Source organism: Seriola aureovittata, chromosome 19 (assembly GCF_021018895.1).
Source record: "Seriola aureovittata isolate HTS-2021-v1 ecotype China chromosome 19, ASM2101889v1, whole genome shotgun sequence".
In the NCBI taxonomy this organism is placed as follows: Eukaryota; Metazoa; Chordata; class Actinopteri; order Carangiformes; family Carangidae; genus Seriola; species Seriola aureovittata.
In genome coordinates, this window is record NC_079382.1 from 9,405,339 (window position 1) to 9,427,376 (window position 22,038).

The window sequence follows — 22,038 nt, forward strand, 5'->3', positions numbered from 1 at the left end:
TTTCTCCCTTCACCATCTGTGTCAATTGGAAACTGGTGCCAGGCAAGACAACAGGGAGGGAGGGATGGGTCTGTAGGTGTGTATGTGTGCATGCATGTGAAGATGTGCGAGAAGGAACACAAATTATTACATTAGTTCAGTCTTGTAAATTCTGAATACTAAAATGAAAATCCACCCTAACACACTAACAATGATATGAAGCAGCAAACCCCTCTGCTGGTTGGTCCCTTTGTTTTCCTACCGAAAAATGGACAAATATAGGTAATCTTCTGTCGGTTCAATATATTTCAAGGAGAGCTGCAGTACATTGGATTTTATTAGCAGAGAATTTTTCATCTGAAACATTTTTCTTCAGTGTTCAACAATCATACAGAAAGAAATCCATCATAGAAAAAGGGGAGAGAAACTTGAAGCAGTATTAGTCATTTTGGCTAGGGCAAGTGGACGAAGCTACAAACTTAACAGTGACATATGGCCTTATAAAGCTAACATCCAAACATGTTTGCAAACAGTTGCCTATTTACAGAACCATAGCAACATTTCCATCGATGCATCTATCTATTTAAAATCATGTCCTTGGTCAGTGTACAAATGTAATTCTAATATTTGAAGCTCCTTTTAGCTTTGTTTTTGGTCTCTACCAACTCCTTAGGAAAAATATTGGGCTCTTCAGCAGCTAAATGCTTCACAATGCTCACTGGTTAGTGCTGACCTAGTCTTTTTGTTGTCTGGTGCTGGGCAGGTAATGCGCAGTGAATTTATCAGAACTTTTTCTCCGTCAATAGCTGAAATTTTTGATTATATTTGGAGGGAAATGCAGAATTGCATGATAAATACCTGTGGGTTTGTCGCTTCGAGAAACATCTTTCACATTACACACAGTAAATTGACCTGTTATTCATATAAAACAAAAAAAAATTGAATTAGTGAAGCTTTAATAAATCATAATACAAAGGACCTAGAAGACATTTTGACTGAGATGCATGACTGGTCGGTTGAAAAAGTCGGTTGCTTGCTCTTACTACTGCGATCATGGCAACACTCTTCATCTTGGCTACTTGTAAAACCAAAGGTGTATTATTACTGTACATTGTTTCAGCCAGACTGACAGCTAGATCGGAGTAATAAGTCCAGGCAGGATCCTCTGGAGGCTACCCAGGGAAATGAAGGAAATAACTGCCTGAAGTAGAAGCAGAGGAGAAAGGTTTAGGCAAAGTGGTGCCAGTCATCTCAAAAAATATCCTGAATTTCTTTAAACCTCACAGGCTGATGATATGTAACAGTGTAAGAGGATTTTAGGGTGGAGTTTTTCCTGCAAGTGTGTATAAAAACTGAAGGCGTGTTGTGACATAAACGGGACACTGTATATAATGTCGACAGATGCATAAACATGAGCAGAAGTGCTTGTGCTGTAGCATTCTCAGCTCGTGGAGTCATGTACAGTAAGCATGTGCAAACCTAAGACCTATTGTCATGTTGAATAGGGCACTGTTACTGACATAATACCCTATGTGTGTCGGCATGCATGCGTTTTTTTTTTTCTTTCTATTCAGTACAAAAGATGTATGAAAACCACCTAATTTACCGTAGGATATTAATGTGAATGACCCTTTTTGTGTGAGTGTGTGGTTGTAGAAGGCCTATTGTGCTGTGAAATGGGACATTGCTGTGCATGATTTCATTCAGGAAAGGAACAACGGCTGTTTAAGTCAACATGTCTAAAGTAGAATGCCAATGAGATTGCCACATGTGCTGTACATCCATCAAACACACCATTGTGCTGTAAATTGGGATGATGCTTGATTCTGTAGGTGAAATACACAGGGTGTGTGTGTGTGTGTGTGAGAGAGAATGAGATGCTGTCACAGTGATAGTCATTGTGTCTAATGCGGTGGAACTAATGCTATGCCATAGTCAACAACATGTTTTGCTCTGCTAACTGTTGTAATAGCTAAGCTGGCTGATACCACCACTAGCTGAGCTGGAGGTCTGGAACTACTGTATGTTAGAGTTTGGCCACGCACAGTTAGCTCAGTTATAGTTGGAACCATTCAGACACAAGCCGCCTGATGGTGAAATCCCTGTCTGCACAAAAAGCACAAATTCTCCATATTATAAAGATGCAACGATACATGTTGTAGTTACTCACAGGAAACCACGCAGCCCACAGTTCTCATTGTTAAAAATCACTTACTTGACCACAAATAAAAAGACAGCCTTTTTTTCTCTCTTCTGCTTGAGACCCCCTGTCTGAGGTAACTATGGAGGTGCTATGTGAGCTTGCACCTAATAGTTGACCTCGCAGAGGGAAAAAACAATGCTGGTCAGTGTGTCTTATGTAGTGGAACTGATATCTTATGTAACTCTTAACAGCTGTTTTCTCCTGCTTCATTAGCTAGGTTAATTGCTGATGTCACTATAGCTGAGTAGAGATCAATGATGCAGGTTGGAGATATGTCTACTTCACAGCTGACGTCGCCATGTACCAAACAATCAGTCCCTCCAGGTGAAATTATGCCAGTTTGTAATCCAAATTAGACTAAATTCCAGTGTACTAGGCTTATCAGTTTCCTTTAAGGTCACCAGTCAATTTAAAAGAATTGTTTTCTGCTTTCCAGCAGTAGCTATTGGTGTTTATTAACTTAAGTGTGATAAATCTACAGACACTTCGACACTTTTTTTTTTTTTTTTTTTGTCCCGTGTCCTTTTGAAAGTTTCTTTAGATATTTAAAAGCAGTGCTGAAACTAACAATTATTTGTTTTCATTATCGATTAGTTTTCTAAATTAATTGATCATTTAATCTATAATATGTCAGACAATACTTACAAATGCTAATCAAAAATTCCTAAAGCTTAAGGTGACATCCTTTTTAATTTTTTCTGACAATCTAAAAGAATCAAAGATAATCAGTTTGCTATCACACAATGGAAAAACAGGAAACAAATTGTCACAATCGAGCGGCTAGAACCAGGGATGGTTTGGTTTCCTATCACATCATTGTTGATGATATATTTTTTTCGGGTAAGTTTTTCAGCTGTATTTGAAAGGCTGTAAGATCCTGATCCTCAACTGAGGTGTGTCAGATTCAGTACTTCCCTCTGATTGGTGGATTAGCTCAAGTACGGTTATCATATGATTTGTTTTAGATATTTATTCGTTTATTTTCAGGTATATAAACGTTTGGAAGAGATTTATTTTGAAAATACTGCTTTTTAAGATGAGTATTTTAAGCTGATGTTAAAAGTTTCTGAATTTCCATAGTTCTTGCATGTTGACTGTAACTGTATACCCATAGATACATTTGCTGAAAGAGAATAATATTGAAAATATAAAAAAAAATAATAATAATGAAAATACAGCTAGTTATCTTAGCTTAGCATAAAGCCTGGAAACAAAGGGAAACAGCTAGCCTGGCTCTGTCTGAAGGTTAGGGTTAAAACAGGACAAAAACAAAACAAAACAAAGATGTGTCAAAACAAGATGTTGCAGTTTTATGGGCGGATATGTGCTACACTACTTTTTGGTTGGACGCAGTCACTTTCTGCAGTCTTGTTGTAGTTGTGAGGTTGCCAGGCAACCAGAGGAAATGGCAAGAAATCACTGTGTCTGGCCAAGAAATAGTCCTACAATGTTAAACTAAAAAGATATCACAGACATGAGAGGTGTATCAATCTTATTGTCAACATTAACTCTCGGCAAACAAGTGAATAAGGTTATTTCCCTGTTTGAAAAAGGATATTTAATTCCTTTAGAGTTGGAAAATAGCAGTGACAATTTTATTCAGTTCATTTCAGTTCAACTTAAAAGGTTTTCACATGGCAACAGTGATATTATGGTGAGGAAGATCAAACACATGCAACATGTAAAACGTGTGTCATTGTGCGGTGAGCAGAACAGAAAGGAAGATTATTAAGTGAGGTCATGCAAAACAGAACAGAGCAAACAGGTCGTAGCAGATCAGATGTTGTTTTTACCAACACACACACACACACACACACACACACACACACACACACACACACACACACACACACACACACACACACACACACACACACATACATATGCCACTAGTGACTCATTCACTGTGGCAATGGTTGTGGTCCTTGTTGCTATATGAGTCCACACACCCACCAGCTGCTGTGACAAAGATGATGACTAAATCATCCAATGGTGTGATAGGTAACAGGACGGCAACTGGTGGCCTCGCTCCATTGGCTGGTTCAGCGGATTCTGTGCAGATGGTTGGTGGGTGTTAATGTCGATGAAACGTTAATTACGTTGTTGGTGTGTAAGTTAATTGAATGGAGTGAATGGAGCTGAATTATAGCTTTGTAATTCAATGTAGTGCACAGTCACAATGCGATAATGATTCTTAATGCAATAGAATAATTGATCTTTCAAACACATAAACACCAAAGAATAGGACCGACTGTCAGAATTATTTTAGCTGGAAGTGCTAAAACCACTGAGGTAAATTTCTTGAAAGAATTTCTGAAACATCAGTCACCAAAATTGTTGAAAAATGCTAATTTTTGCACAGGTGTACAAGACAAAGATTGTATACATGCAACAATGTGGGACATGCATAGCAGCCATAGACTATCTGAGACACAGTGTTTGTCTGTCTGTGGCAGTGCATCCCTGTGACATTTCCACCACTATGACATAATGAATAATTTACCACGTGGAAGCTGCAACATGAATGCAGAAATAGTACCGCTGCATGTGTTGTGCCTGATTGCAAAACAGTGACTGTTTTATTGGCAAAACATCAATTTTCACAACTTAAAATGAGACCGAAAACACTTACTGGTGACATTTGTTTAATCATTTCTAGTGAATTGGTTTACAGATTGGGAGAAATTGTCTATTTACATTCAGATATTGCAGTTTTGCATAAAGGTTCTCCCACTCAGTCTGATTCTTGCTCAACTCCCATATCATTTTATTAGCAATATTCAGTCACAGTTATTTTGCAGGATGCATCCACCTCACGTCGTCGTCTTTTTTTTTTTTTTTTTTTTTTTAAAGCATTTTGAAACAAATCCACTTTGAGTGTACATTGAGTTGAAAGCGAATGCAGCTCCTGCACTCTGGCAACAAACATAATCTTCAGACTTCCTTCCTCGTCGCCACAACACTGAGATAAAAAGGCTTTCCTATCCTTTATATACAATGCTGCTTTCAACAAGGGCCACACACAATCTCAGCTCCAAGTCTATGGATTTTCTGTTGCTCTTTCTTTTTCGCAGTCTCTAATTTGTCAGTCTCTCTACCCCCTGGTCTCTGTTTTTTTATATATGCCCACTCTCTCTATATATGTCTGTTCGGCCTTTGTCATGTATAGGCCTCCGTCTCCTCTCTTCGTCTTTGCTCGGAGGAATGCAGCCATCACACCTTGGCCACTGACTTGACTGGCAATTCAGTGTGTTCAATAGAGTCCCTGCACAAAACAAGCTTTCACCTTCTGGACCTGTTAAGGTGGTCGCATTGTGCCAAATAAGTCCGACATCAGACTTTGAACCTTGTAGATCAGTGCAAGCTGCATTCATATTGTTCAGATTGTTCTGGGTGAATAAGAGGGATTGTACTTTTCTGCCTTTCAGCTGTCAATAAAACATTGTGTCTTGAAAAATGCTGGCTTTTTGGGAAATTGCTGGTGAATGTAGGAAATGTGGTTTGGAGGCAGGGGGCACTAAAAACTGGGAAAAGGCACTTTCCTGCCCTGTTACTGTAGTAGTAGCCTTGCTATTGTTGATGAATTTTGTACTTATTGAGGACACATTTTTATATTTTTGACTGTCTCTGATTTCAAGAGAACCACTGTTTGCTAAATTGCAACCCCCCTAGTTAACTGTGCCAAGGAGGTTATCTTTTCACCTGTGTCTGTTTACGTAGGACTATGCAAAAAGTATAGTACCAATTTGCACCAAATGGAGGGATGGGGCATGGGCCAGGGAAGAACCCATCACATTTTTTGGGCAAATCTGGATCATTAACAATGAGTTTGAATTTGTGAGTCTGGTGTATGTTGTTTGACATTGGCCTTGGTGGAGGCCTGCAGTCAGAGTGCCCTTCTAGATACTGTTGTAATGCCTGCCAAGAATTGTAAAAATTGTGCTGTGATTTTTTTTTTTTTACACAGTGGGTCCTTAATTTCACAACAAAGTGATCAAAAGCAGGTTTTGCATTTGGCAGCTGAAATCATGACTCTACCTTTATTAGTTGTAGCTAGTTAGCTTAAGCTAATGGTAAGACTCCTTGAGTGGGTTGAAACTCCCTTTCCAGCTGACTTTTTAATGTTTTCAGAGGATATGTTTAAAACAAAAAACTTGTAAAAGAGTTTTAAATATGTTAATGATGGCTACGCACATGATATTGTGCCAACAGACTGAGGCAGCTGATCCATTGAAAACATGGAAATAAAGAAACAGCATTGTTACTGCAATGCATGGTAGAGCTAATTAGTACAGTATTATCTGTAACATTAACATGTAACATTATTATTCTATAAATTTTAACATAACCGTTGAATAGATTGGGTGCTAATTATAAAAAAAAAAAAAACATACCTGGACAAGCAACACAGTGGTTGCTGCACTTTTTAGAAGATGAGGAATAAATGTTCGGAGAACATAACGCTATCTAATGCAAGTTTGGCTGGAGTTGTTGGCGTAAACTCCTGAACACTCCTAACCTGTAACCCCACATAATGATATACTTAGCAGTATATCATTATATGCTTAGCAGTATACTTAGCAGTATATCATTATATGCTTAGCAGTATACTTAGCAGTATATCATTATGTTAGGTAACAGGTTAGTATATCATCAGCTAGCTGAAAAAACTAAATCCGTCAGCCAAAGAAGTACATCAGAAAGTTTCCCCAAACAGAATGTTTCACAACCTTGACTCTTCAAATTTAGCAAATTACATTAAGATTTGGAAAATGACCAACTTTTGCAATGAAAAATATGTAGTAAGAATTGTAGGTTTTTGTTTTTTTGTTTTTTTTTCTTTACGCTGGAACATGTTCAAGGACTGAGCAGAAGGCTGTTAGAGTCTCCCAGTTGGGATGCTTGGCTGTTGCTGCCCAATGACAAGGTGCATCCCAAAACATCTGGTGACAGAGCTTTTCTCCCATGACCCTTCACCAATTGATCTCTGATGCCTCAGATAGAGTAACGGAAGTGTGTAGTTGTCTAGGTATTTCAGCTCCTACTCTTAGCTCCTGGTATCATATTTAAGTCAATTAGTCGTTTGTGTTACTGAGAGTAGCAGACCCTCCCCCTGTCTTACCTATCCTGTGTGCCATTAGCATCTGTTACTCAATATGTTTCGTCACACAGAGATTTCCTTACATTAGCATTTTCTTAAAGGCTAAAACATGTGCCTGAGTTTTCTGTCTACATTGTAAGATAAATATGTATCTACTACTTTAATGGATGCAAAATTTTTAACGATATTTTTTTTTTTTTCTATACATCAATGCTCATGTTATTTGCTTATTTCATGAAATTTCATATGTTTGTCAAGTCAGTAGATGACCGTGTGGGTTCATCATCTCCCAGGGCAAAGAGATTCTACAGCTATGCTAGTGGCTCTGGGAGGCTGTACTTAGGAACAGCATTGCTTTGAGCTTACAACAGCTTGCTAAAATGTCACAGTGACAATGTTAAAAATCACTGGGCTCATCAAAGAATCAACAAAGATATTACAGTTCTGATGAGAAGCAATGAATGTCTGCGTGAAATTTCATGACAATCTATTTAATCACAGATTAAGGTATTTCATGGGGTTTATCTCCTGGGTAACCGGGAGATCACCTCAGTCATTAGGATTCATCTTCTGGGAATCATGAATGTTTGTATAAAATTTAATGGCAATCTGTAAAAATTGTTATGTAGACACTGTATTTTAGTCCACAGCAAAGTGGTGGACCAGCCAATACTGGCTTAAAATTAAGTCATTACCTCAGTCAGTTTCAGCTTCCTATCGTAATGGCTTGTTTGCAGCCATAAAATAAAAAAAGAAATCTTGGCTCCGTTTCCTGCCCCAAAAACAAGATGTTTGTAGATTGGGTTCTCTGTCCACATGTCTATCTGTATGGAGGTCCTTGGCTATAATTACTTCTTGAATTATAACCAGAACTCAAAAGAGGGGACACATTCTCTCGTGACACACTTTCAGATGACAACAGATGCAGGATATTTTCATACAGTTTGACCCCTTAGTTAAAGATAATGTTCCTGTTGGGTGCAAAGTTGAAGAACTTTTTTAATGTAATCTGTTCCCACAAGACTGATTCACTAGCAGCAAGCTCACTGCAACACCACTGTTCTACTTTTTATTCTTTTGGGAGGCTTTCTCATAAACTGCAATTTTCCACCCTAGATGTTTTTTTATTGTAAAAACAACACAAGTTTTTCTCCAAGTCGAGATTGTGGCTTGTCTTGTAAAAGCATTCAGAGGCTCCCAGGAAGGGTGAAAAACCATGATACTGTATCAAGTCACACTGTCATCATAAAACAGTCTGTGGAACTGTGGCAAAGTGGAATCAGTAAAAAATGAAATCTTTTTATTTGAGTTGGAAAAGCTGACTCAATCTATATTCCTCCAGAGCTCAGTGGAGGCTTTAAATCGAACCCTTACACAGTTGGATTATTTGTTCTATAGTCTCGGTGATGCTTACACACATGGTGTGAAATCACATCCACTGTTGAGACCACTGTTGTGACTCTATGTTGCACAAACACTGGACTGTAGCACACAATGTTATCTAACAGCAAATACTGTTAATTATCACTGAATAGTGTGAATGCAATACTTAATTAGACAAGGTATTGGTTTCGGGGCAGGCCAGCCATTTTATGTGCTACTTTGTCCAGATATGCTTTCAAACCACAGCTGCTACAGTCTCTGCTTACGGGTTACAAGTTGGAGAAGCAGCTGGTTTTGAAAATGTTTTTCCCTGCTCCAAAATGTTCCTCACTGATATCCTCAATCACTAAACAGAAAATCACACAAGTCTCCCACATGGCCATCAATTTCAATTCTTTTCATGTTTGACAAAGTGGATGGATCTAACTAGTTTTAAAACACTTCCATTTTAACTTGTCACACTTAGGCCTTTGAATATTGAATCCACTTATCAAGTTTGAATCGTTTTGATTCCCTTATAGAATCTTGTTCGGATTAAGCTTCAACATTTGCAGCTAACTAAAGGCTACAATAATTACAACTCAGACATCTAACTGCCTTTTGTTGGCTGAGAATGCAAAAATTACAAACATACAGTGCATTCCACACTCATGGTGATGGAGTGGTGCTACATAGTCATGTGTCTTTTCATCATACACAGTCATTATGGTCATTGTAGAATGAATGTTAATTAGCTACAGCTGATCTAATGTTTGATGTGTTCCACTGCTTTTTGCTCATGAAAAATGAGGAAAGATAAAAGGTTTGATTTGTATTGTAAGAGTTTAGTGAACAGGAGGAACATGCACCTCGGGATTTGTCGTTAACAACTCACATTATTGTTTTCACGTATACAGACTTATACATTTAACCTTTGTTATCAAAGAACCTTATGTTTTCTGATGAAATTGCTTCTCTTTTGTACGGATGAGTCAACAGGGAGAGTTTCATGTGTTCTGATGTGAGTCACCTCTTAATGTCTATAGAGAAAATGAATGGGACTTGCCTGAAATTGCAATTCATCAGTGCCTACGGCCTCCCGTGATTCTGCATTTCAGTCATATGACGTTTATATCCTTTGCAGAAATGGAAATTATTTTATCTGTGATGCAAGACACAAAGAGGCAATGTACCAAGCAGCAAACACACTGAGTATGAGGAAAAACAAACAACCAAACAATGAAAAATTACCCCTAACAATGTTTTGAATCCTTCAAAGCCTCATAGTCATATGTGAGCGTTTTTATAGATCTACATTTTTTAAGTCATCTTCACTACGTCTCCAAAATGTTCAAAACCTTACTTTTCAAACTGCGCCTGTGAAGGGCACCGAATAAACTACTGTGGTCAGTCACATTCCAACAGGCTTGTTTCTTCAGAACAATCTGGTGGCCAATTTCAATCTTCCTGCATCATATTCCCGAAGCCCTGACCCCATCTTTGAAAATCGCCGCCGGTTTCGTAACGACACGCGGCAGAGAGTGAGAGAAAAGTGAGGCGACGACATGCAACAAAGGTCATATCGCAGAGCTTGTGTGTGTGTGTGTGTGTGTGTGTCCACTGAGCTGCTAAGATGTGTAGCGACGGTGCTGGAAGCTGACCTTGTGCGTGACCACCGCTGATGGATGAGCTGAGATGGTGTTTGGCCAAATACTGCTGCTTCAGTATTTACACACAGGTAGACAGGCAGTCTGACATAAAAGGTGGACAGACAGACAGACATACTGACTTTCCTTTATTTTAGGGACGGTTGTGGTGCTGACTCTCCGTCGCTTGCTGCTGTTGTATTGTTATTTACCCCTCAAGGTGAAACACTCCTCTATTGTTCTCTGAGAACTCATATCCTGTTGATGTAGTTGTTGCTATTGTTGTTGTTGCCGTGAATCCTGATATTCCGCCTGCGCAGTCGTTTTGATCTTATAACATCAAAGGAGTGCTTGAATTATAATGGCGAGCGACTGCAGAGCAATGCCTCAAGCTTCATTACACATAATTATGAGATTTGAGATATGACTGTTGTCAGACGAACACCTCCTATCTGGAAAGGAAACAACTGTATTTTCAGAATGACACTGATGTGTGGTTGAGTTGAATAGGGTTTTTTTTTGGGGGGGGGGGGCATGGGTCAGTTGCTTATCACAGAAAAGGGTATAAAGTTATCAACACTTTTAGCTGAAAAAGCAAGAAAAGTGAGTTATATGGTTCTCATGTGGGCAGTCATAACATTTCATTTTGCAGTTATGTACAGAAATAAATTTTATTTCTACTAACGATGTAACCATTCTCCCATCAGCAGTAAACTTACTCCTGATGAAATATCTTCTCAGACAGTCTATAAAGTTTATCATATTGTCAACAGTTACATAAACATGGTTAGAAACTTGTAAATTTCTCTCATGTCTTGTGTTATTCTGTTCACCATCTTTCTCGTCTTTGGTTTCTTACGCTGTTCCACCATATTTTTCTCTGTCTGTGATTGTCGCCCTTGTTGCCTTGTAATTTTTCTCTTTCTGTGTCTCAGTGTCTCTTTCTCTCAGGCTCGCTCGCTCTTTTATTCTCTCTTTCGCTGCTCTGCACAGTCACTCCCGGGCCATTTGAGTTGCTCAGGGAGCTGTGAAGAACCGTGAAAACGATGTCTGTGTGTCTTTGCGTCTGCATCCTGTTGGGAGTGCCTTTTTGTGTGTGTGTGTGTGTGTGTGTGTGTGTGTGTGTGTGTGTGTGTGTGTGTGTGTGTGTTCACGTGCAGGGACAGCGGAGGTAGTGGAGCGTGTTAAGTCTCGCTGCAGAAGCCCTTCGACTGGGATAAGGAGCCAAGGGAGGAAGGGAAGAATGGATGGTTGGATAGATATATTCTCAGAGAATAGATGAATGTCCTTGTGTGGATCGATATTGGGATGGAGGGATCGAGATTTGGATGAATAAATGGAGAGAGGACTGGAGAAGATGAGTTGGGGAAGCAGGGGAGGAGCAGATGATAACAAGAGAGGATGGATCGATGATGGATAGATACCCAAGATGTATGGATGAACAGATGATTAATGGATGAATGGGTCGTTTAACACTGCAAAGTTATCAGTAATGACCATAGATGTCGGGCAGTGGAGAGAGCCAAATATGTTGGGTGTTGACTTTATGGCAGTGGACAAATAATGTGTAGGTGCTGTACGGCGGGAGTTTTGGCAGACTTACTGAGTAAATAAATCAAAAAGGCTCATTAGCGGCCACTAGAGGCCATGATGCTCTTGACACCCAGCTAGACTGGTAATGTACTGTAGAGATACCTGTTTGGGGCTGCGGTAAGGGTGTTTTGAGGTTTAGCACTGAAGAAAACAACTGGTTGGGGTTCGGGTTGTGTTTGGGTTCAGGTTAATGTAAGGGAAAACACAAATGGACGGAGAAACAGACTTTATGGTCCATCCACATGGCTGTGAGGGATCACGGGAAGTAAATTTCGTCTTCTACCCATATCTGCGCCAACCCAAGATTTGTGACCACAGGGACTTTAGGCAAAACAAGCATGCCGACGGCACACTCTCTTTCACATTTTCCCAATTCTTGGTGCTATTCTTGTTAAGCGGTTGCACACACCATTTTATATTATATTATCTTATAGACCCAACTGGCCTTAATAGATCCACACTGTGGGTTTGACAATGTTGCATTATGAGGTTTTATTAGAAAAATATTACAATGGATACATTTCTGTAGGAAATGGTTATTGAAAATTACATTTGCTGTCTTTGCTTCCATTGAGCAGTGTCCTCTTCATTATGTGATGTTGCTGTAGAAAGACACTGAATAGAGTTGGTAAGTCTTTTGCTCAGTCACAGACTCGTATATTAAATAATTTGAGAGGAAATTCTATGATTGTAGCACTGTAATAAATTGGAGAGTAACTTGTATTGAAGGGATATGGTTTTTTTCTCTTATAGTCATCTTATTATATTTTTTAAATGAATGCTTCAATGACAGTGATACTGCTGTGTCAAAACTGAATAGAGGTGAAAGAAGAGAGAAACACATCTCATTGATTAAAAAACTTCACCTCATTTTCCTCTTTGTTGTAGAGCATTGTAGGGATTTTTCCACAGACAGTTATGTTAAATACTTCACTGATAGCACTTCTATAATCCAAGACAAGATAGCTATGCTACCGGAAGTATCCTACTCATGCCTCCAGCTGTGTCTTTCATTCACATGACTCTCTCATCTCCCTTTCTCAAAAGTCTCTCATTTGATATTGAGCATTTCCTTTGCTTTGATGTGATTGGCTCACAGTCAGGGGAAGTGGATGGTAGCCAGAAAGCGACAAAGTTTTCAGAACAGGCCAAGACCAAACGTTATTGTATGGAAAAGTTACTGGCCAATATGTTATGTGACCTTTATTGATATATCTACTAAAGATTTACCGTCACTCGGTCAATACGGCCTCCTCCTCGGGTCCAGAGGTTTCGATTCACACAAGGATAAAAGATCTAATTTTGAACCTCGAGTCCGTCCATCCGTGGCTGCTGAAACAAGAAGACACTGCATGCTGTCTGATTCTGGTCACTGGAGCCCAGAACCTGTGGTGATGCAGATCTTTCTGTTCTTGTGCAAATGAAGTATTCATCATTTCAAACCTCATAAGACATTTTCAAAATACTGAGTGTATCTAGTGCCGATAAGCACGGTGATGAATAGGTTTTTGCTTTAGGCAACAGGAAGGAATCCTCAAGCTATCACACCAAGAAATAAGATCTCACTTCAAATTCATTTTGAGACTAAATAAGAAGACACCTTTGACAGGCAGTTTTACACAATAAAGTCATATCTGTCTCTTACATTTACTTGAAATGTCAGGCAGTGTAAGTTTCTTTATTTCTGGCTCTTCTTTGAGCTTCAATGCAGCAACACAACATATGATATATATATTTTGCCTGCAATTACAAGGTAGTGTATAGCACCACGCCTAATCTGATAATACCCACGTTATCGGCTCTTTTTACTTCTTCTATTCTTTTGAAAATAATTCATGCTTAAAAGTTATGATTGTGATTTGTAATATTTGGCAGGACAATTTAGAAACATGTACTGAACATCGCATTTTACTCCGTATTGAGGCTGCAAATTGTTGGACAAAATCATATTTACAACAGCTGCAGATTAGGGAATTGGACATGGACCCTCTGATTTCAAGCTGCGGTGAGAAAGAAAAGTTTTCTAAAGGTTCATTTTAGAGCCTTTAGATTCTGCACAAAAACAGACACTTGCAAATGTGGGAGTATTAGTAGGCTATATTTCGACTACCTATTTATTTCATGATATTACCATACCCCTCATAAAATTCCTCCTACATGACAGAAAAGGTGCTTCCAGCTTCCAAGATGGTTTGATATCTATGTCACATGTTTCTGGGCCAGTGTACGTCAAAAACTGCTCCTAAAGCCTCAGAACATCTGGCCCAGAGTCTGCTCAAGTTTTTACTGTACAACTGAACTTGTCATAATTAGGCCAAAAGACCCTCAAATGGGACTACAGAATAAATTATAAATGCTGAGACTGTTTGGTCTGCTGGCACAATAAGTGGCTGGCTCAATGTGTTTATAGGAATACCCACAGAGACACATGTTGCCCTTTCATTGTTACATACAGAAACCTTTTTCTGTGAAAACAGCAATTTTTCTTTTACTCTCTACAGTTTTTCCTTTACACTTTTATGAGGGATAAGAATCCAATTTCCCCCTGTGTGCCCTTCACCCACAGCCTGGTCATCATCTTCTCCATTTTAAACCCTTTTCCTCCGTTGTCTGCTCTGTTGACCACACCGTCCCCTGCTCAGTGTAATAGGTTTTGTTTCAAGCAATACAAGTAGATAAGTAGCTCAGTTAAACAGAAACAGTTCAACACAACTGGAATTACGCTTATTATTTTCCTCCTTCCCAGAGAGTTAGATAAGATACCTCTCTCATATCTGTGTGCTATGAATAAATCAAGAGCCAGCAAGTGATTAGCTTAGCTTATCATACAGACTGGAAGCAGAAGCAGGAAAAAAAAAATATATATATATACACACACACACACACACATTGGCTTATATAAAAATAAAAAAAAGCAAGTTATGGTTTTATGGGGAGTTAAATGCTGTAACTGTTTCTGGGTCAGCAGCAGCCAGGTGCAGTGACATCCTTGAGAAGCTGCTGGTAGGCATATTTTAAATTTTGGAGGAAGCCAGGCTACCTGTTTCCCTCTGCTTCCAGCCTTTATGCTAAGCTAGGCTAATCGCTGGCATTATCTTCATACTTAACACACAGACCTGAGAGTAGTATTGATCTTCTCATCTAACTCTTGGCAAATGGAAAAAAATCATCCAGTTTTGCTTGATAAATGACCTAAATAATGAAACAATTATAGAAAAAAAAATAAAACCAAATTCATTATTAATGTAATTGTTAATTAATCATCTAATTGTTTTAGCACTAATCTTGTCCTTTATTCAAACAACACAAAAAATCCCAGAGTCACGAAAAGTCTGTCTGTTTCTTATATTTATAAGACACTTGAATATGAGGCATGTAGATCGCTCTCATTTTGAGTGCATTTGTGTTTTGAAAACAGGGGATTAAGCACGTAATTCTAGAGCGCTGATACTCGTTAGCCTCTGCGTATGAAAAAGTAAAGGCACAAAAGTGTGTTTTGACAGGAGCTTTTTCATCTGTGATGGGTCACATTTTCACTGCTGCCTGCCAAGGTCTCCTGTCGCTCCTCCAAAAGCTGTCATTATTTTGATCTATAAATATATTACTTGGGTATTTGTTCTCTCGCTCTCTCTCTCTCTCTCTCACACAAACACACACAAATGAATGTAATGCAGTGCACAAATTCTTATCCATGCACTGCCAGGCGTGTGCACGTCGACATAAAGATGCAGCCATGCTGTTCTTTACTCTGAAGTCTTGAAAAATGAATCCAGAGAATCCTCTTCTCCTTACATGGTCCCTGAAGGCACCAATGAAGAAGAGTTTTGTTTCATTTTTGAATCCCTTTAAGGGCTAGTGAAGATATTGGTTGATGTGTGAGAGCAGAAAGAGCTCAACATTACACTTTCATCTTTACCTGTAATCATTTTTCCTCTACCACTCATCCCTCTCTCATGCCCCCTGTCCTCTCCCCTCCTCTCCTCCTTCTCCCTCTCAGTATGAATTGATTTAGTCTTATTACCTTACACACCTGCCCTCTGGTTTGGCTCCACTCTTATCTCCCTCTCCCACATAGACACACATATACCGACTACTGCCCCCCGCCCCCCAACCCCCCGGCTCCCTCTCCCATACTCACGCATACACAAACACACACAGACACAGTAATCAGATCCAGCAATCTCTTGTATTTTTGAATACAGCAGCGAAAGTGAGATACGGATGCAGTCTCAGCTTTCAGCTCGGCTCCATATCAGCATATCAGCCTAACTGTGGTCACGTAGCACCAAAATAGAAACACAGTATGTTTTTGAATGTAGGAGACATGGTGGTGGCAGAGCGTGTGTGTGTGTGTGTGTGTGTGTGTGTGTGTGTGTGTGTGTGTGTGTGTGTGTGTGTGTGTGTGTGTGTGTGTGTGTGTAGAGCAACACTGTGCTCAAGTATGATCCACCTGTATGAAACCTGCATGAAAACTGGGCACATTCATGTCATTATGCAACACCTAGGGTAAAAATAGCACAGATTAGAATCTATGAATATATACAATATATTGAAAATACTGTTTAGAGCAGTGAACTTTTGTGAGTTGGTGTGTCCTATAGATATATCACACTCTATAATACCCATTCTATTATAGCAATAGAATGTGGTTTAAATGCAGCACAAGACCTTGTGATAGTACTATACCACTCACTACACCTACTGTAAACCAAAAATTTTCAGTGCCTTCAAAGTGGCCCATGTACTGTATAAGATTGAAAAATGACTCATCTGATCAGCCGTGTTGTCAATACCTCCGCCCACCCAGCTTTTTGACCTACTCGAATACTTTTGGAGGTGAAATAACAACTACATGCTACGCCCAACCTTGTCACAGAGAAGACAAAGTTGACGACAGACATTTTTTATTTTCAAACGTTAATACAATAATCAAATGTCAGCATTCAAAATAATACCCGCAGAGATAGGTCTGGCGATATGACTTCAAATCAATAACAATTATGGTTACTGAACAATTACTTTGGCGCTTATCGGTCTCTCTTGTTTTGATCCATGCGCTCTTCACATTCGGCAAAGTGATTGTGTTCCAAATGATTGAACAAATTGGTGGTGTTACTTGTAGTTGCTGAAATAGTTTATCTGCAGTGTGTGCATGTGACTCCTTGTTCAGCATCGTCTTCACTGAAGTCAAAATGTTCCCCTCAGGGTGGACATGCCATTCTTTTTAGGTAGAAGTTGCTGGGGCTGAGCCTCAGTGTTTGACACGTGACTGAACACGAGGTAGTATTTTGTTAAGGGGACAGTTCATGAACGCATTGGGGAGATTATAAACCGAAATAACCAACATGAGTGATATTAAGTTGGTGCGAGAGGTTCAAAGGTCGTTTCAGACACTTTTTTGGTAAATTGCCCAACCCGACTCACAGACTCTAGTTCCATCTAGATTCACATTTTCAGCCATCCTACCCATCAGAGTCCACAAGAACAGCATCTAAAATGGCTCAAATTAAAGTATTTAAAATTATATATATATGTGTGTGTATGTATATATGTATATATATATATATGTATATATATATATATGTATATGTATGTATATATATATATATGTATATGTATGTATATATATATATATATATATATATATATGTATATGTATGTATATATATATATATATATATATATATATAGACGTTCCCTGCTGGCATTTCTTAGTAGTGCCTAGTCAGTGACTCTGCATTGTGGATTTTCTTTTTTACATTTGCTAGAAGTACGTGTGTTGGAGCTTTCTTACACTTTGCTCACACTCGCGGCAACATTTCCTTTTGAGGGGATAGAAGAGGTTGCTTGTGTTCCTGCCTCTAGTAACAATTGTTGCTGTGTAGTCTGCAGATAATTGCACATTCAAGTTTTTAAAACCAAAGCGAGGCCACACTGTGTCTGTATCACTGCCTGTTTTTGTTGGCTTATCAGTGACATCGCTTATATTAGCAGCTGCACTTTACGGTGTGACATTTAAAGTCCATGCTATATTGGTGAAATCCATATCATAGCAGGACACATCTCTACCCGTTTGCAGAAGTTATTATACTGTCCTCATAGAAGCAGCAAATTTGAAAACTGCAAATAAAAAAATAAAAAACTACAGAAACGCATAACCTGAACAAATATTAACACAAAGTGAGTCTCTCCTCTGAATCGGATATAATCATTCACTGAGTCTGATGAAAGCAGGCCAATATCATTTTGCAATCTGTAGGCCTTTTGCAGTGCGGAGGACATGATTGATTGAAATAAAGGGAGACGATGCGTAATGCCGACAGTGTCAGCTGTCCAATCCCCAGAAAGGATTTTATGATTGATGGCAGGCAGTAGCATTTAGAAGTCTCACACCTCTGCACTGCACTCTCAGCACTCACCGTGATTACATCTGAGAGGGTGGGTGTGTGTGTGTGTGTGTGTGTGTGTGTGTGTGTGTGTGTGTGTGTGTGTGTGTATGTATGTCAGAGTTAGTGTGTGTGAGAGACGTAGGAAAAGGAGAACGAGAGCAGTGGTGTGTGTGTGTGAGGCTGCATGTGTGGGGTTGATTACGGTGGCGAACGTTTGCCTGCTTGCATGTATTTCTGTGTGTGTGTGTAAAGGTGAAGGTGCAGTCTGTCCACATCTGATTGTGTGTGTGTGTGTGTGTGTGTGTGTGTGTGTGTGTGTGTGTGTGTGTGTGTGTGTGTGTGTGTGTGTGTGTGTGTGTGTGTGTGTGTTGCTGTGGAAACCTGAGTGCTAGTGGTGTAAATGTGGGACTGAAGCAGGGAGGGAAGCAGTGAAGGACAAGAGAGGATGTAGCAGAAAGGGATAGATGGAGGGAGGAGTGAGTTGGGGATTGAGGGATGCATACGTAGGAGAAGACAAATAAATGTACACCAGACAAAAGTGCACAAGACAAAAGTCAGGAAGAAATGGAAGGTGTTGAGGATGGATGGATGGTTAAATAAAGCCTCAGCAGATGGTGACAGCGAGACAAGGTGGTGTGAAGGGGAGGAAGGAATGGATAAGGACAGAAAGCTGTAGGGAGGAGGGAAAGGATGGATTCGAAAGAGAGGGACTGAGAAAGAAGGAGTGATGTTTGAGCAGAGCTGTAGAAAGATGGGTCACGTAGATGGATGTACAGAAAGGAGTTAAGGACACATTAAGGTGTGGCAGAGGGGAATAAAAGGGTGAGACGGAGACGGGGGAGGAGGGGAGGAGATGTGCTGATGGGTGGACAACTTTAGAGACGTGTTAAGTGCGAGTTACCACTTGTTTTGACACACACAAAAAGTGAGAAAATGATCTGCTGAAATGTGAAGACATCATTTTTAGTTGTGGTGGTTTTAAAGGTTTGGCTTCATTTGATCGATCACAATTTAGTGGCATTTTTACTGACCCGAAATACATCATCTGAGAGGGGGCATTGTCAAGAGGTCAGCATTTTTCTGTAGCTTCTGAAACCAATTACAAATCCCCGTTGATACATAAATCCAGTTTATGATGTGACACCACTACGGTTGACATTAGGTTCATTTAAGGCAGAAAAACAACCTGGTTAGGTTTTGGAAAGATCATAGGTTGGGTTTAAAACAAGTACTTTGTCAAGGGACCTTTGTTGTTGTCATGGTTACAATAAAAAACATGTGGTTAAGGTTTTGGTTCCTGTCCATCCACCCCACCAAAACTACTATGTGCAGTAAAGTACTCACCTACCAGCAACTCTAAAACTCACTTATTAATATGTCAATAACACTGACAAGTGTAAAAACAAGTTGCTGCTTTTTGCTCAGCCAAGAAATAGTTGTGCACATAGCCCCTGATGATGACTCCAGCCTCATACGGAACAGACAGATATAAGAGTCGGTTTAATCTTCTCATATAACTCTCGACAAGAAAGTGAATACGCATATTTTCCAAAATGTCAAACTATTCCTTTGAACTTCCTTGCAGTAGCCCTCTCTAATCACAGAAACGTCTGTGAAGAAGTGTAGCTGCTTTAGCTCTTAATCTAATGGCTCAGAGTGTCAACAGATGCTGTATTAAATGCACAATGGCCTGGCACAGACTTACTTACTTTGTTTCCCACAAGAACAGAGGGAGAAACGTTATCATGTGGCTCAGCCAAAAAAGTTGAAAAGTTATGAAACATGACAGGTCTCTGCATACTTCCAAACAATGCTTATCCACTGATTATTATTCAGTTGGAGTCCTGTTTTATCCCGTTTTATTTTAAGTTCGTACATAGTATAGTTCTTGAACTTAATTCCTGTCAAACTATTTTGCATATTTAATAATTCAAGGTCCGAATTCTCTTTTTGTAAAGTTGTTCTCACATTGTTCTTGTCTGTCATTACAGCTGTCTCTTTGAATAATGAGAGTGGTAAAATTACCGGTTTGTTTTTACAAACACTCAAGCACACAAGTATTTTTTTATTATTATTATTAAAAATACAAATGGTGACCCTCAAAGTGATTGTGAGGAATAAATCATCTGGAGGTGTGTGTGTGTGTGTGTGTGTGTGTGTGTGTGTGTGTGTGTCTGTGTCTGTGTCTGTGTGTGTGTGTGTGTGTGTGTGTGTGTGCGTGCGTGCGTGTGTGTGTGTGTGTGTGTGTGTGTGTGTGTGTGTGTGTGTGTGTGTGTGAATGCGCATGCTTGCGTGTGTGTGTACGCACTTATCCAGTAACTGTGTACAACTGCTTCTTTGTACTGACATGCACAGTGCCTGTCTCTGAATGTGTGTGTGTGTATGTGTGCATGCAAATTTTTGTGTGTCTGTGTCCCTGAGTGTGTTTTCAGATGTAGGGTCAGTGACAGGGCAAACAGCCGACTAATGGAGACTTGTGTGTGTATGTGTGTGGTTTTCAGCAGAGTCAAGAGGACACAGCAGGATAGGTGAGATGGCAGTTGACTAATGTGTATCTGTGTGTGTGAGTAAGTATGCCTGTCAGGTCAATGACTCCCCAGGTCCTAGTGGCGGGCATCACATACTGGCTATGCCCACCGGTATGTCCAAACTATGGGAGGAAGACGTTCTGCAGTTCAGTTCTAACAGAGGAATTGCTGGTGCAGAGTTTTGGCTGTGTTGCTTTTTTTTATTCCTGTTGGTAACTGAACCAGCTAACTGCTTACTCGCTAGCTAGTGCTAGTCAGTCGCAATAGTTTTTGGAAATTCTCTCTGTTTTCTATTATCTACTTTCTGCTTTTCTGTTCACTTTCCACAGGCATTTTGTTCACCAGCGTACACCATTTTTCTAACAGCTCATTCACTTACGCAGCAATAAGTGGTTCCAGTTTGTTCAAAAGACATATTTGTACCCTTGAATCCTGTCTCATTAACGCTCTACAAACCACTGTTTCTTTTGGGAGGAGGTTAAAGAAAAAACAACACAGCTAATAAGCTTAATTCACTTTGTACAGTCCAGCTGTCCAGCTCCTCAAAGGTTGGCACTGTAAAGACATCTTGGTATTGGTCAATGGTGCTAATTAACCAGAACTATTCTTTTATTCTTCCTGGCTACATCACTGGTCGAAGGAGGTGTGCTGCTGTTACTTGAATGTCATCAGGAGCAAAGTGATCACACTAACCATGGCTACTTTAGATCAAAGTTCTGTATAATTCTTTGTATTGTAAGTAATGCTAAAAATAGTTTCAATAAGAGGAAATCCACGCCTAAGTACAGAGTGTAATTCCCTATAGTTGCAACAAATCTGGAAGAAAGGCAAGATTTTGTAATGCGTTGTTTCTTCTGATTTTTGCTCTAACAGCATTGGTGTGGCCGGGCTCGAGCAAGCTCCACAAAATCAACAGCGCTAGTTTTTAACTCCCAATTTTCAGGAAGAATAAATTGCATCCTTGCAACTTTCCAAGCACAAAAGGAGATCCCCATACTGCATCTTAAAATGAAATATCGATACCAAAGTAACTTTGCTGTAGTTTGCTTTGCTGTACAGTTATCTTCATCTTTGGTGATTTGGGAACCATTTTGGCATTGCACAGCAGAGTTTATCTGGCCTACTAATAATACTGGATCCATAGTTTACGGCTCAACAAGATAAAATTCACCCATAAGTACTTCATGTGCCCATCACAGTGTCTGGCTGACAACCAGCTGCACAAAACTATCTTAGC

General features: G+C 39.6%; 1 protein-coding gene across 1 annotated transcript in view; it reads left to right on the plus strand.

Annotated features, from left to right (window-relative positions):
- Positions 1–22,038, plus strand: part of nkain2 (sodium/potassium transporting ATPase interacting 2) — a 79,309-nt gene that overhangs the window by 2,111 nt on the left and 55,160 nt on the right. The gene's annotated exons all lie outside the window — the stretch shown is intronic.